The sequence below is a fragment of the Osmia bicornis genome, chromosome 2, assembly GCF_907164935.1.
Source record: "Osmia bicornis bicornis chromosome 2, iOsmBic2.1, whole genome shotgun sequence".
Classification (NCBI taxonomy): domain Eukaryota; kingdom Metazoa; phylum Arthropoda; class Insecta; order Hymenoptera; family Megachilidae; genus Osmia; species Osmia bicornis.
The window spans coordinates 5,054,033-5,067,905 of record NC_060217.1 but is presented as its reverse complement, the minus strand read 5'-3'; positions in this window follow the sequence as shown (position 1 = coordinate 5,067,905).

The following is a 13,873-nucleotide window of genomic DNA, read 5'->3' as shown; positions in this document are numbered from 1 at the left end:
CTCCCTCCAGGTTCGACGAGGCCGGCTGGCTGGCTTCGAGCCGATGCGGAGAGCCGGGGAACCCCCCTCTCTGTTACTCTCTCGCCAGTCAACCCCACTCCGTGGAAGCACGAGACCAACCCCTGCCACGGAAACCGTGGATCCTGTGCCCTTATGGGGCCATACTCGAGGGTACCTAGAACCGTATAGTCACTCCTACGGATCTCCTTAACCCGCCTCCATCCTTCTGAAATCCATCTTACAGCAGCGTGGTCAATGCTCACCGAAACGACGCGAACGTTATTGAGATCGAACGTCCTCGAGGGGGTAATTGATATTGCCATACTAATTGGAGGGATGTCGCGGCATGACTTTGCGTTTATGCTAGCCAAATTGGAATATATAAGTCAAGTTACGGAACACTTCGGAGCTCACCCTCCTCTCAAATATTCAAATGACCAAAAACGTCCACTTTCTATCTCTTGATCCCATAAACGTAATGTTCGTGGAACGAGGATCGTTATAAATAAAATGAGATGAATGGGAAATGGAAGGCTGGCTAATCATAGCAAAAACTTTCCATTGAAATGAACTCATCCTACTCTGGAACGTTCGCAATGGCTAAGAACTCCTACTTTCTATCACTTGGTTCCACAGACGTTGCTTGCATTCGCGTTTAGATACACTCGTTATGTAAGATTGCTCGATGCGGTTCAAAATGAAAGTAATGGCACGCTGATTCTTCCACCGCGTCTTTATATTAGTGCTCCACAAGTGTCTCGCTGCACTCGGTCAAGTACGTCTACTCGCGATCAGCTGCGCGGAGCGTAGCATATAAAGCGCCGAGTCATTATACAAAGAGCACACTCACGGTGTTTTGCCCTGCCACGACAATGGTGAGCCAAGTCGACAAACGGCACGACCAATCCGTATTTCACTTTTGCTGCGAGTCGCAGCACGTTGTTGGTGTCTGCGAACTGTGTTTCCTGTTTCTTCGAGCCCTTAAATTAAGAACAAAGCCTCGTCCACCATGGTGGAGCGAATAATCATGCGCTATTAAGTGTTCTGCAACGTCATTGTGAAAACTTAGAACTTGGTGAGTGAAGATCGAGCTCCATCATTAATATTCGAATCGTCCAGGCAGTATCGCCAGTTGGGTGCAAGGATGACAGCAAAAGGTGACAATACATCCGACGTTGGATCGAGAAGAACAGCGGCAAGCAACTGGACAGGAAGAAGTGGCAATTCAGGGACCGTCACTCGAACTTTTTCGACCAGGTTTTTCGTTAAGCAAGACACGACCGCGGCTTATTTCTATTTTTCTTAGGACCACTTCATGCCGTTTCTCGTTGAAGCAAAGGAAACGCTCGCGTCGAGTGGAATCTGCGAGGGGGTTGAAGGGGCTTGCGGATGACGCGGACGAGAGCAAAGAGGGTAGCACGGACGTTGTCTCCTCGTTTTGCGACTCGATCTCTCCATCTCTATCACCCTGCACTGCTCGCGAACTTCTCTCTCGCTTTTTCTTTCTCTCCCTGTGGCAACGTCTTCTACCAATGTTTCTTTCTTCGTCTTTCTGCGGAGCTTTCCTCTCCTGTTTCTGCCCGAGTCTTCGCCGCCGCTCTTCTCTTCCGGACGAAACACGATCAATCACTTTTCCCGGTGAGCCAGCATGACACCCTCCTTTTACACCCACAGCCACCCCTGCAGGAGCCGGGAGACCCGTAGTTCGTCAGCGACGATTCCCTCTCGTTTCTTCCACCCACACCCCCTTCCTTTCTTCTTCTTTTTTTCTCTCCCTCTTGTCGCTACCGAACCGATGCGATCTCCCGGATCACGATTATCGCGAGATCGCCCATGAGAGCTTGCAGGGACCCGCCACGTGTTCCATCCAGCTTCTGGGGACCTCGAGTGGACCGGAGACGCTGGCAATCGAGGGTGAAACTTTTGCGATTGTTGTTTGGGATCTGTATGAGTTGTGTGGATTTACTGGAGTGAAACATGGTCGTCCTTACGGTCCAGTGTCTTTAGAGGATCGTTCAGTGTCGGGGATAATGTATTGTTCAGAGTTGGAACTTAATTATATGATACTTGTGTTATGGATATCGATACTAGAAATTCTTTTGTCTTGAAAGAAGACAAGCTTTTCGAAAATTGTACAAAAATTATTTCTTAATATTCGCGTCCGATTTTATCAGTCACGTAGTAAAAGAATCCTTTTCGTCTGAACGATTTCCGGTGAAAACCCGTTTGGTTGCAGTTGCCCGACAAAGTTCGCAGAGTCGAGGAGTCGCACGACTTGGAACACCGAGTTCCGTCGTGATAATGATAAATGAGAAGGCGGTAGTTTACGATTTAATATCAATCCCGTCCGAGCGGCTGCTTATTATCGGCCATTAGTAAAGTTTTAATAACGCAATACGCCGCTTGGCCCGGGGGTGGGACCGTCACGATTTATCATTTTCATCGCTTTATTACCGTGCCGCGCTTTACTTATGGATATTTCGTGGCGCGATCCGAACCTTTTTCGATAATTTTCATTTTCCCGCCATTTCCATTATAGCCCCGAGTCCTTTCTAACGGAGGTTAAACAACATTCAAAGGAGTTTTTAAAACGCCCGAAGCTTCGGGGACCGATCGATCTACCTAATATTCTAAATATTTACGCGATCAGTCTAGGAGATTCGACGCGGTTCGAGTTTCCGAATTTATAAGCGATCCTCGTCTATTTTCGCACGAGTTCCGCGTTGAAGCGTTGGCAGCGGATCGGTCCAGGTCTCGAGAGATTCTATTTCGCTGCTGAGTCACGATCCCGCGTTTGTCGACGTGAAAAGGGGAACCGTGTCCTCCTGGGGACATCCCAGCGCGTACCTCTGAACCCTTAGGTATCGAGGTCGACCTTCGAAAGGATCGCTGTCGCTCTTTGATCCTCCGTTCTCCTTCCGTTGAAAGGGGGGGAAAATACTCGATTCACACAGTAGAACGTGTTACAATGTTCGCTTGTGTTGAACTGTATTCGAAGAAAGGGCTGTTCTAATGTATACTGTTTCATATCGACGAAACCAGTTAAGTAATTGAATAGAAATGAATAGGATCGTAAATGGAACATTAACATGTTACGTGCCGCGTGTAATTGAAAGTTTAAGCGTATTGTGAATAAATACGTTAATAGAGAGGGTAAGCTGGGGTAGTCGATGGAAGATGAAGGTAGGGTGTCACGGCACAAACGATATCCTTTCAAAAAAAAGCAACGATGTAACATCCGTTGATCCATGAGCGTTGAAAACCAACAAACACGAAATGAAACCCCAGAAATCGAGAGGGCTCGTTGAAAGACGCGATGTAACGTTTCTAACAAGAAAACACATGTTTTTACCAGCACGTACAAAGCAGCCCGCGATGACAGCGCGAGGAACGAGCAGACACGTCCTCAAACCCTCGTTGATCCTCGGTCGAGTGAAAGTCACCAGCTGTTCGATCAACGGTAGTAGTCCTTACCCGCGAGGAAAATAAAAAAGAAGTTTGCGCGGTAATTATCGGTATACGAAGATCGTAAGAATGTTAACGCGACCCTTGACCGTTGACCAACGGCCAATTACCACCTGACAACGCGACGTGAAAGCAATTTGCGTGCACCGAGCTGACTGTTCCGGCGACTCGCTCAAAGAAGCAGAACCGGGCGAGAAAAAGCGCGTTTATAGCGGCTTGCGTCGTCACTCGGACGTGGAAGAATGGCCGAGTGAGTCGTAAAAGTGATTCATCACCTTTCGCGGAGTGGTTAGCGACGATCCTCCTTCTCGTGCTCGTGACATCCTTCCTCGTGCAACACTGGAAGCTGCTCGCGTTACCTAAGTTCCGATCTGTTACCATTTCACGGGGAGAGTAGTTGAGGTGACAGAGGATGATGCACAAGGAATCAGTACTCGATATCCTGGAAAAGAATTGAAATACAATTCCAGCAACCATCGCTAGTTAGCCAGCCTTCGAGGAGCAAAGAATTAAAGCAGTCGACCACGTTTAAACGGTTGCGAGGAAACCCTTTGCGAAGGGAGAACCGTGTAAACGTCCCTTGGACGCTGATTACCGCTCGGAGCAGAAGAAAGAAGGAGGTAACTGGGTTAAGGTCAGCCAGTATCCGTGACCTCGACAATTACCATTTCACGCCGTTTCGCCCTCGTCTTCTGGAAGACACTTTGCATGCGGCGAAAACGTCGCCACATTGTTCGAAAAGGGCCCCTCGTGTCGACCTACAAACGTTTTCTTGGTTAATTGCTTTCGAACGACCTTACGGAAGTTTAAATCTTCGCCTCTGGCTCTTCAAGGATCTCTGCGCGATCTTCGTGCTGCGAAGGAGGCGAAGACAGTGCAAGGATGGGGGATGATAATATTCTGCATCGTATTATGCTAATAGGAATTTCTAACACAGAGACACACGAGAATAGAGAAAAAGTCGCGTGCACGAGGAGGGAAAAAGTAAATTGTCCTGGTAGCAGAGGCTGTTGGAAAACTCGTTGTTGTTCCAGGTGGTAAGTGCAAAGGGATGTCCTGGAGGCACGCAGGTTCAGAACGCGGGACAGAGAGGAATAGGAAGAAAAGAGCTGGCAAGATTAATGGATTCACATTGTCGGCATTTTTTCAAGCGTTTTAGGACCACTTTTGAGACCAGGAGAGCGTCTCATTTTTCAAAAAGTCCGTACCCGGGACCCGGGGATAGAAAATCGCAATCGATTCGGCCCGCGCTAATGGTTCCGAATTAAAGCGTGCTCCTCTCGCGCGGACAACTTACACGCGTATCGTCTGACAAATCTCGTAGGCCGTGTTATGTAAGAATGGGTATCGATGGATGCCTCCTGGTAAATACCTTCGAGTTCGAGACACACATGGGAAGGTTCTTGTAATGCACATTGTTCGATTGAATAGCGTGACATTTTAACATTTCAGTGCAAAGGACGAAGGATTCTAAATAGGACTTCGTATGTTTGCTTCGAGCTTAGGATAATCTTCAGGTTTACACCTTTAACAAATAAATTGTTACTTTAAATTATGGAACATTAGGTGCTCGAGAAGATTTCCACGAAAAGGAAATACCTGAAATTTCGAATCACTCCCTGAGGAACACAACAAGCAACAAGATATTTCGCAAAAGCGAAACGGCATAAGAAAAAAGGGAAAGAAACCGGCGGGTTTACAAGCCACAAGGGACCAACAGGCGTCCATTCGCCTGTCGACGAGCACGAGTCGGCCAATTTGTGGTATTTATTGGTAATTTGAAGATTTACAGCAATCAGAGAACGGTATTGCAGGCAAGGACAAGCGTGGAGAGAAGGTGGGAAACACGAGGAAGGCGGAACGGTAAGAAGTTGGCGCCTTGGGACCTTCGGATCCTCCTTCTACCGAAGATAGAAGTTACAGCAGCTGATGAGCCGTAACCGATGAACGCACAATAACCCTCCGTAAGCAGTACCGCTATCTTTCATTCCGTCTTTCGTAGTCGCGGTAGGTGCGCGATCTTTATCTTGCACCGAGGCTCCGATCATGCAACGGAAGTACAGTAAAACCTGGATAAATGCAACCAACATTGGGACCCAGTGGTTGCATTTATCCAAGCGAGGTGTCGAATCTCGGATTACACGCGACGACCAGCCAAGCGTGAACGTAGAAAGAGACAGACAGTGGTGGAAAGAGAGAGGTCCGATGATCAAAGGAAAGAGCCGAAACGTATCGGTGTGACTAATACTAATTGAAGTATAAAACTTTTTTATTTTTGACTTTTTTTTATTGAAACTTTTACTAACGCATCGGTGAAATTTTTCTGATTACAATGGTACCAAACACGATATAGTTTCAATTATAATTACTTGCTAAAATTGATGTTAAAGGTTGGCAAAAAGCAACAGAGATCGACATCAAAACCAGTCGCGGTGTTGGCTCTGGTTTCAAAGGTTTCATTTATCCAAGCACGGTGGCGATTCTGGGCATTTAATGTTGCATTTATCCAAGCAAGGTGTCGATTCTGGGCATTTAATGTTGCATTTATCCAAGCGAGGTGTCGATTCTGGGTATTTAATGTTGCATTATCCAAGCGAGGTGTCGATTCTGCGTCTGTACACATGTTTTCTATTCAGCCGACATGCCGACTCTGTGTCCGTACACATGTTTTGTATTCAGCCGATATCATTTATGTTCAGTTGTGGTGTCAATTCTATGTTGTTTATTCGATTACTATTGTTTATAAATATAATTCAAACTATATCGTGTTTGGTGTCATTTTAATCAGAAAAATCTCACAAATGCGTTAGTAGAAGTTTAATTAAGAAAAAGTTAAAAATAAAAAAGTTTTATCGTTCAATTAGTATTAGTCACATCGATATTACGGTCGGATCATATTACACGGTTTCCTCGCCGAGCGGCTCGGTTCGGCTTAGGGGGATCCCCCCAAGTGGAGGGGATAGCGATGTTGCACTTATCCAAGCATTCTTTCGTTGCATTTATCCAGGTTTTACTGTACTGCACCCGAGCGGATGTGGAGGACATGGTATCACATCGATCAATGAATACACTTTCTTCGGCAAGATATCATTTTGAAAGTAATATTAATAAATCATTGTAAAATTTTATTGTACTGTTGAAAATAATTTTTTAATAAAATATCAACAAAAAAGAATTATCAAATTCTATCATTTGAATCGATCAAAAATGAAGGAAACACCTTTCAATGTAATCATCTTCATGCATCCTATAGAATAAATTATTCCTTGGATCATAAGAACTTTTTCTATTGATATATTTTCCAAGAAACCTGACAAACGAAGAAGAAGAAGTTTGAAACTATCTGAGGAAAGGATCGTCCGGAAGACGTTGAAATTTCTTTGACCCATTTTACCCTTTGGTTCGTGGCTGTCTGCAGAACTTACCACCCGCCGTACGTCTTCTCGCACGAATACTTTCCTCTGTAGAGAAAAAATTCGATTCGCCGGGTAATAAATCAAACGTTGCAACCCTTTGGGTCAGCACGAGCCTCGGGCCATCGAAGCCAGGTCGTGTTCCACGATCTGACTACCGTAGGTACTGTTGCCGAGTATACCGCTGGCTACCGATCATGCCACAATGAGGTCTCGTTCCGGTTGATTATAATTCTCGTTATTTACGAGCTATAAATTATTCAAATTTCGAAGCTATGCTGGAAGAAAGTCCATTTGCCTATCTCTTTGACTTCAACCCTTTCTCTTCCATCTTGTGCTTTCCTTTATCCTTCTGAGAGGGAGGTTCGTTTATCTGACTTATAGATCTGACTGCCGTGAACGAACCTTGATTGCTTTTCGTCAAAGTTACGGTGATTGCATAAATAAATTTTTCAGAAGATAATTTCCCCGATTCTCGAGAAAACTTTTCGTCGAAAACCAACTACGATCCGTCTACTTTTTCCAGAAAGCCAGGCAGGACTTTTTAAAGTTACCACGGGAAAGTTTGATGAGTCTATCGAACGCTATTATTCCAAACCCCATCCTGTCGCCCTACCTCAGCGTTCTTTAATCATTCAAAGTGAATCAATCACCTATCCAAAGGCTTCGAGTTACCCTCCGTTCCCAGAAAACTTCGTTTTCTCGATGTTGAACGACGTTATCGAACGAGAACCATTTCTGAAGGATTCTTCTTTCTTTCTTTTTTGTGACAGTTATGAAAATAGACGGTCAAATGTATAATAAAAAGGGTAGAAACAAGCAAGGGCTTTCGTTATGTATTTCGGTTTGTGTTGTCATGTCCAGCGATGGTCCGAATAATTTTTTGCAAATATAATACGAATCTCGTGGAGATGAACGGCGAGCTGACACGCTGACGAATGATTTTCTAACAGTTCCAAAAGGCTGACCCCGATTCTTACTACAAAGAGCTTTGAAAAGGGCTGAAGTAAGAAATTCGGAGCCATCGTTCTTTCGAGGACAGGAGAAAAGAAGCACTCACCACCGCGTACGTCACTGTGTATAGTTCCAAACTAGAGGTATTATGGTTGAATATTCTGGATATTAACCCCTTGGCAGACAAATTTCCATTATAGTACATTAGTTTGCCAACTAATTTCGTAGAAGAATCGAGAAAATGATATTGAAAAGTAGGAGGATATATTGAATCTTATCCAAGATTGGTTACAAGATCCATCCTGTATTTAATCAAAGTCTGAACTGTTTCTGAACTGGAACTCCGCTTAATCCTCGTTTGCAAATTCTATTCGAGGCAATATCGCATCAGGGCAAAGAAGCTCGTATAAATGCGCATTTTATTAAAAGGGTCCATGCCACGTGAATAAGGGTTTCGTCAGGACGTGTATTCCCTTCCGACCCCTTCGACAACTCAGCTTCGTGCACCCCACGTTCGCGTTGCCTTTGTCTCTCCCACTCGGTATTTCAGTCGATTCCGTTCGAAAGGGAACCAATCAGCGATCCCTCGAAACCCACTTGCACCCTGCAACCCGCAGCCACGCCTGCCAATATAGGGTAGGTACCCTCGTCAGATCGACCCTTTTTACCCGCCTTCCTTTCTTCTTCTCTCCTCTCCTGCTCCCTGGACCCGATTCATTTCGCAAAATGGATTCTTCTCCAGTTGTTTCCATCGGTCCCGTGGGCACTTTGATTTCCACCGAATCTTTGATAACTTTTCTGACCTATTTTTCCAGCTTTCGATTCAGCACCCTTTCCGTGGAAAATTGGATTTTATAAAATTGGATTTTAACGCTCCAACTGTTACAATAGAAATGGCTGTATACATATAGTGAGATACGTTGTAAAAATTAAATATAATTCAAAATGGGTAATTGGAACGTGGTAATTGGTAGTGGTATCTTTTCTTCGGAGACAAATTTTTATGAATGAAAGTTTTTATATTATTTTGTATCCTCTTAATGGATGAGAGGAAGAGGTACAATTCATCATCGGCGCAGTTATAGGTTGCTAAACATTCGAACAGGCTTGCAGAACGTACCGTTATGATTAATATCAAACCGTGTTGCATGATGGCGTTCCCTGATACCGAGTATTCACTGATATTTTATTATTAACCTCGTACACTTTGAACTATATGCTCCTATATTGAGAAACACGTTTTTGAAGTTCCGAAATACACTTTGAATGTAATTAAAATTGTGCTCCAAAAGTTAAGGTCCAAATGAGACTTCCAGAGGTTTAAGAAAAATTGAGAATGTTTTTGAAAAAATGGAGGTTTGAAATAAGGGGTGCAGTTGGAAGGTCGAAGAATCGGTTGATTTTATCGGAACGCCAGGACAAACGAACGTGACGATAGGTGAGGACCACGTGAATGTCTACCGAACGGTCGATGGAGGTACCAGATGAAACGTACGAGTTATAATAATCCGTGATAGCAACGGTGGCGATGTCGAGGAGCGGAGGAGCGGTGGTGCTGTCACAAAGGCATGCGCCACCCACCTCGACCTGGACGCTTACATCGTTAATCAACTGCACCGGGACCCTTAACTTTCCAGGCACCGATCCACAGGTATGGCTTCGCCTCCGCCGAACCCGACAGCGTTGCGCGAACGTCCCTTCAAATAGACCAACGAGACTCCGTTGTCTTGAAATCTCGTCTCTTTCGTAGACGGACATTCTGGCGCGGAGCTATCTTGGAAATGTGTTACTTCAAAGATAAAAATTAAAAAATATCATCTGCAAGATCGATAGAGATTTTTCAAGAAAAAAATGTATTAAGTTAATAATAGTGACATTAATGGGGACAATAAAGGTCACGATCACGAACCAAACAATGCATTATTCATTCACCAGACTATCATGCATTTCATCTCTTATCGTTTGCTACAACATTAATAGCTCACACAGTGCTATTCTTTTTAACATTACGTGACTCTCTGACCAGCATTTGCAGCAATAAAACACGTCAGCTACGAAATAGCTCGAACAATAATAAATTCATCATCCATCTGATCGCGAGGCATACAGCAGTATCAATAAAAAAGAAGAAGAAGCTTAGAAAATCCAGAGAAAAGCATCCCCGGAAAAATGGCGGTGTATTGGTTCCACGACAACCCTGAAGGGGACAACGCGACATGTCGTGCGAGGAGAAAGTTCTCGAATCTATTATTAGCATCTGGAAAAGCCTTCCATGAGGGCACGGAGAAAGAAATCGGCGACCCTAGTTGCCGATGCGCGGTGTCGAGGGTTGAACGAAAGGAAAGTAAAGGAAAAAGGGGGTTGAAGCGGGGTCGAGGAGGACAAGGGTTTCCTTTTCTATCGCTGGCACCCCTCTATGATATTTCCGAATAGTCGGCCGGCGTCTTCGTACGTGGCGGGACACGATGGGTGCCGCGTAGGGTGGCAGGAGATTGGGGGATCAGCGAGTGGGGTAGAAACCACCCCTCCTATTCTACCTATCCTCCTTTCTTTCTCGTTGGAAAGCTTCGAGGTTGGCGTTGCCGAACGAACCGAACGAACCACCGTTGGGAGAGACTGGGAGGAGGTGGAGGAGGGAGAGACGGGGAGAGACCGTGCCGGCGATGCTGCTAGTCAAACCAAAACTCGGCATGATTAATGATCGCGAGAGGCAGAGCGCTGCTTCAAACAACAAACTTTTCCCAAGGAACGCCGAAGAATATAAGAAAAAATATATAAGAAAGAGGGAACTCTCTTTCTTCGCATCCACCCTTCAGACCAACTAATACCCTCCTAGAGCTCTCTTTTCCTTTCCCTCTTCTATTTCTCCTCGCCTCTACCTACGATGTTCGCCGCCGCTCTGACAGCCTTTCATTTCTTTCCTTCGTTCTTTATTTCTTCCCCCCCGACTCTACGCCATCCCTCCCTTTCTTTCTCCTTTCCTTGTCCTATCGTTCGCCACCACGCTCGCGATCTACGTGTACGCTCGAAATAATGCCAAGACGCTCCTGCCAGAGTAACTTCAAATTTCTTCGTCCTATCAAGAGAACTTCGGACCTCTTTGAAATAGAAAACGAATGAAGTGAATGAAGAGAAATTCTTCGAGCCTTGAAAAGTGAAGATCGTTGAAAAACTGACGATACTCGTGTCGATTATTGAGACATGCAGAATTTTATAAGAAGCTAATTGGTAGTATTGTATCGTTCGAGTAATGCAACTGTAACTGACAAGAAGATTGAAGCGTTATGGAAAGCAAAGGCTGCTTGATTTTCTACGGGCAGAAGAAATGCGAAATAAAGAGTGGCTGGAACTCTAGTTTCGCGTTCGTTGATCATAAATCGTGGAAACGTTCTTGTAATCTTAGCGTGTAAGATATCATACGAGGAGAGCTGAAAGTTTTGAAATGTAATATGTCATTTTCAATATTAAAAGATTAGCCCATCGTGAAGTGTGATAACGCGTCTTCTCTGAGTTCTAGACATCTTTATCTTTTTTCTAAAATTGATAATTTCAAAGTTAGGTAATCTCTATCGAAATAGATAAGAACCTTAATCATTTTCAGTCACCAAAATAGCTGGCAGCACGCGTGTTGGCGCACCTGGCGATAAAATTGGATCGGCCAAGTTGGCAGCGTGCGAAGGCAAGCAACGAAGAAGCGTTGATCGTCCGGGTGTTCGGTGGCCGATCAGTGGATCCGTTCGAGTCTAGACTTCAGGATGAATCTGCTGGGTCATCCTTGGTCGGCTGGACGTGCAGCGTGTATAACAGTAACTTTCTCTCTCTCTTTCTCTTTTGTAATCCCCCTGGCGAGGCCGGTTCTTCCGTATTTACGTACGGTCGACCACGTGCACGAACACCGGTCGAATAATAAACACTTATTAGCTGGCTACCATTTGCGGCCGATTCACCTGATGAGCAGCATTCTCAAACGATATCCGGCATTGTGCCGCGAATCAATTGGCGGCTCGCTGGACCTCTCAAGTACAGCCCTTTCGTCGTGTCGGTTCGTCGCCTTCAACAACCTTCGACTCGAGGATGAACAGAGTTGACGAAAGAAGGCGGGACGAATAAGTGTAAATTACGTGTTTGTAACGGTGTAGAATAGTCGGCTTCAATTTATGCATCCTTTCCTGGTAGACATTCCTCTGCTTGCTTCTTCATAAAAATTTATTTAATTATTTATTTATTTATTAAATAAATGTAAATTCACTATTTGTACAATTGAATTTGTAGCTGTAAAATTCTTTATATTTGGTTATTTTAAAAAATATTTTCAATTCAAAAATTCACTGTGTATAATATTATTTCATTTATAAAGATGTTAAGAGAAAATGGTCCCAGATGCAACCTTTGAATATACGATCGACGATGTTCTTTCAGGATGAGTGAAATCTAGCACATGATACTTTTCACCTGGTCTTCAGGATTTCCTGGTCGATCTTTCTTACGGATACATCGTGCAAACACGATCTCTGACTTAGCCTTCGCCCTGCTGAAATGGCAGGGTATTAATCGCTTTGCGTCGGTACCATTTCGAGTCGATTCACCTGATGAGCCTCATTCTTACCTGATAATCGCAACGAACCGACGAGATACGTGCGAAATCTCTTCGCCGTTCGCTGACTCTTTGGCCGTCGGATACTTTGCTCGCGGAATATACCGAAGAAGTTGGTTTCGAGTTGCGTGGACGTGCGCGCACGCCTCACGATGACTAATGACGGGCATCGTAAGTCACTCACAAATTGAATTAAACGCGACGGTAAAACCGTGACGCGGCGCAAACAATCAGCGGCTATTCATTGTCAACGAGCGCCCAACTTGGATCATTGTCTTCCATGGAAATCAGGTGCGATGACCATTTTCTCTAAGTTTTTTGGGACGAGACCTGTGGTCGCATTCTGTCAATTGTAACGCGACGTATTTTTTAATATTTGTAAAAGGATGGCAATAAATAATCTGAAGGAATCCATTTCTAATTCATGCGTTTGATTTTAAACTATCGTGTACTCGGTTTAAACTGAAATGTATGGCTACTTAAATGTTTGACTTGCAACATGAAACGTACAAGGGCTATCGAATGTTTCTACTAAAGGAACGCAGGAAAGCAACTGAATCTATTTTTTCACCGGACATACACGGCTTGTTCCCGTACAGGCACGATGTTACGCTGCCTCTTCTCGATCGATCATATATTAGAAGGTACGAAGTGTTTCAGTACACCTACAATGCCGCGAAGACGGGACGATCCATCGTCAATGAACGTCGGAATTACACGGCTAAATGAGATTCTAGCGGCGGTATCAAAGTGGCAGCAGGTGGTCAGGGCCACGGCCATTTTTCCCCGCAGGATACGGTTTGCTGGCCGGCCGTCCTATGAGTTCACTATCTTTCTTCTCTGCGCGTTGCTAAATCGTGAAACGATCGACGAGAACCAACGAACATCTCCGCCTTTTCTATTTTGACCTCCGGTTCACTCGTTCGTTCCTTATGAAATTTCGTTTTGATCGTCTTCCGACGTCTGATTAATTCTTTACCAGACCACTGAACTGTCGCCTGCTGGCGAGGCAGGCACACAAAATGGCACCCAGTCGAAGAAGCGTCTTTATGGTTTCTAAAGGGATCTCACATCCTTCTAAGAAGTTTGACGCCATTTTACATAAAATTCTAGTCCCTCCGGATGATCGCTAATTATCTTCCCACGTGACTCACTAGCGGTACACTTCTAAAAGCCAGTGGGCTGGGCATCTCTGGTTCCAGCTGCCTAGAAATGGTCACGTAAGACGCTGGAACCATCTTGGCTATTCCATCGTCTTCTATTTTTTCCTTCGGCTCGCCTGGAACCGGCAATTAATTATATTTCCGAGTATTTTTCTGACCTCTGCTTGATGGATTTCACAGAGGAAAAGAATGAAACGCTTGAGAGCATCGCGGCGCGTTGATGCACGCGTGTTAACGTATTTATTTATTCGTTTCCGCTAGTATCCGTTTCATTCCTACGGTTC